This window comes from Sceloporus undulatus, chromosome 5, assembly GCF_019175285.1.
Source record: "Sceloporus undulatus isolate JIND9_A2432 ecotype Alabama chromosome 5, SceUnd_v1.1, whole genome shotgun sequence".
Lineage (NCBI taxonomy): Eukaryota > Metazoa > Chordata > Lepidosauria > Squamata > Phrynosomatidae > Sceloporus > Sceloporus undulatus.
This window is the reverse complement of record NC_056526.1, coordinates 148,119,551-148,123,297: the sequence shown is the minus strand read 5'-3', so window position 1 is coordinate 148,123,297 and position 3,747 is coordinate 148,119,551.

Sequence of the window (3,747 nt, the reverse complement as noted above, 5' to 3'; positions counted from 1 at the left end):
AGAAACCGCTCACCCATGCCAGCCTTGCAGCAAAGGCCAGTGCGGACAAGCAGCCTCTTGGTTGCTGCTCAGGCAGCTGCTCAGTTGCTGCTCCCAGGGTGACCAGGTGCAAGGAGGAAGCTTCTCCCTAGAGAAGAGGGACTCTTAATCCTTCATCAGGGCAGAGAAAGGTGCAGCCAGTGTGTAGGGGGTTTACAGAGGCCATATGTTCTGAACTGGAGATGTGTGGGCTGGAAAGATAGAGATGTTAACTACAGGAGCCACTCCAAGACAGTGGACTCTTTCCATGAATAGAGCACACATACTCCTTCCCCAGAGGCATGTCTTCCCTACATAGTTTCAAGTGTCCACTCTCCCACAGAAAAAAATTGTTTGTTCTGCTACCTCTTTTCTCAGCCTGTTTGATGAAAGAAATTAGGAGCAGCAGTGCAACTCCAACTTGCTAGCCAAGTCCCAGCACAGCTCACAAAACTTAAGCAGGGTCCCAAATTTGAAGGCTCCTCTTTGCCACCACTTGTCTCCAAACTGTCCCAAAATGTTGCCACTCTGCGCCACAAAAGTAATGCCCTGTGCCAAAGGCTCACACAAATTTCCCAATTGCCTCTACTAGAGAAAGACAGTAAGGGAGTGAACTCACAGGGGCAGGCAAACAGTGGGAGACACCACCACACAAATTGATCAGTGAGGCTGTGTAGTGATTTTCTGGGGACTCTGAAAAGAAATTTAATGTAATCCTCATCCTCACCATGGTCCTAAAGACCACTGGTTCCCCTTCTCTTTCCTCCACACCAATACTTTGACTGAAAGCCCCGCTGCTGCCTCTTTTCTATCTTACTACCCCCAGGTGGAGCGTACTGCCCACTTTGGGAATCACTACTCTAGGACTTACCTCCAAACAACAGGTAGTGTGAACACATCCTGATTCAGAAATTTATTTGACATACAAATTTGTCAAGTTGGATTGCATAACATGAGCATTATCTACACTGTGGACTTTACCTAATACTGTGTGTAGCCTAATATGTATGAATGCAAACTATCGAAACAAAGAGTTCATTTTACAAACTCAAGACAGGGTCCCATTCAAACCAAAACTCATGGGAGTGAGCTGCATGGATTGCCTTCTGCTTTATTTCAAGAGCTTGTCACATTTTCATATTTGGTGACCCTCAGCATATAAAGCATGCATTTTATGTCAGCATGAGAGGTACTTAGAAAGGCCATCCAGACAGAGAGGGGAAAAATTCCACAGGAAGTGATAGATTCAGCATGCAGCACAAGCTCCCAATGACGCTTCTAAAAATTCCAGCTGATGGAAGGCCTGCAGTATATTCTGGCCCCAAAATTCTTTGTGATTAGATGCAAAACAGTCTGGAACCTGAAGTGACCTTGTTTTGACAATCCAGTGTGTTAGATTTCCAAATATTCCATCTGGGTTGCCACTCTCATAATTCAGCATCAGATGTGCCAGTACAAACAGAATAATCATATATTGGTTTTGGAAATTCCACATAGAAAACTGATTTGCCAGGACAGAGGTGAATACAGTGAGATAAATCTCACTATTGAAACCCAGAAGTTGGAGAGTGAATGGCTAGGTTTTCCAATCCAGGCTAAATGTTGAGGTATGATAAATGCCAATGGAAAGAGGGAACATTCAAACATAGGCCAAGGCTGAAATAGTCTGTAAACCGTAACACTTGTCTGTTGTGAATGGGCACAGACAGAGTGCAAGTAGGGAATAGCTTTGTTTAATACTGACTTCATTTCTGAATCAAAAGCAGACTTGCCAAATGCTTTCAACATTCACATATACCAAGTCCCTACTCTCTGTCTGGATTCGGCAGAGACAATCCTGATTAATCCTCTGTTATTCCACTTTTTCGGTTGCTTTTTAAATGATCTGGTTTCTCTCTGCTCCTTTCACTTTTCCCCTTTGTCCTGAGATTACTTCAATTACTACAAACTGAGTTCAAAGTGCAAAAGTAGTTTGCAGTCAGTTAACCCAGCAGAGCGGGAGGGGAGGCAATGGACTCTTACCATTCTCAGTAGGCTCAGGCAAAAGCAAATTGCTGCCCCATCTTCTAGCTTGTGTGTTCTTCTTCATTAATAACATTTGCTATCTTGACTATATTCTGATGTGGCTTGGCCACAACTGTCCTTCATTTTATCTGTGAATGTTGGAGGGAATGCATGTCCAGGTATTCTTCCTTCTCCTGCTTTCTGTATTCCCCATGAACAGGCCCACAGTCAGGAATGCTATGTTGGGAAAGCTGAGTATAATTAGGACAGTCAGCACAGTTGAAGAAAAAATTGGTAAGGTGTGCAATATGAAATAAGCATGCATCCTACATCAGGAAATAAGTATGTTTACAGTTGGAACGAGAGCAATCTGATGAGATTAGGGATTAGTCTGTCCCTACTTTAGAGAGGGAAGCCAAAGGGGCATTTACTGTTGCCAGACTTCTATGCTTCCTGAGCTTGAAAAGTTACTGTTCTGCACTACAGCTCTTTGAATCCCACTGCCAATATGGATTAGGAATGCTTTGTGTTGTATCTTAAAACATCTGGAGTACCATTATGCACATTATCCAACTGGGTATGCTTCCCTTTCCTCCTCTAGCACAGAAACAATCTCTCTCTCTCTCTCTCTCTCTCTCTCTCACACACACACACACACACACACCTACCTGTCTACCTACCTTTCAAAGCCACTTTCTCTCTACTAAATTAGTGCGTTGGAAACCCCTTTGAAAAGGTGGATCTGTGCATTTGGAGTGCTCTCTTCTCTACTTGGGCAAGAAGTGTTCCATCTAGACTGGAATGCCACTGATCTGGAAAGTGCTCTTGAAGGGGCTTCCAAATATTTCTGAAGGGGTGGGACCCACCTGAGAACCCATAGGCTGCTCTGCTATATTGCATCAACAACATTTTTAAGGGACACACTGAATGTTAAAAGACATCCTATTGCATCACCATTGAAATTGCCCAGATATTATAATCAACTTCACTAGAAATCCTCATGAAATCCCAGAGATTTTTAAAGAAAGTTGTTTTATAAACAGGATTCTAAACATATAGTTCCATATCACTTTCCATATATGATATTCCAAATAGTGATGGGGGGATAGAAGTGGGGAAAATATACTTCCCTTTTCAAATTTTCCACTTGAGATTTTAAACTGTAGATACAGGAACTATAGACTGGGAACATAAAAGGGAATGTGTCCTTTTTGGTATATTATTTGGTATATTATTTGGTATTTTTGCACACAGTTGGATGTCTCATCATGGCATGGCAGTAGCCCTGGGCTCTTAATGGCTATGTCAAAGAAGCACAAACTTCTGTCAAACTAGTAAGGCTCCAAGTAGCATCCCAACGGCATGTTTTCTGTCTGAGTACCAGCCTATCTAATTACAAAGTAGCACATCACCAGAAAGTTGGCCACCAAACAAGGTGTGCTCTAGAGTCACAGGGATCTCAGGGTGGTATTCAATGAAATATTTCATTTTATCTTCACAACAATTGTGAGAATATGAGTTTGAAGACTCATATTCTCATGAGATCCTTGGTAGGGAGGCCAAATCCCTCCTATGACATCTTTCTGGCAGCAGATGAAGACTCTAATTCTAACAGGCCTTTTGCAAAATGTCTGTTTAAGGGGAGAATTATTGCAATAATCATGCTGTACTTTCCTTATTTCTTGTGCTTCATTTGGTATGTTTTAATTGTTTTTATGCTACTGA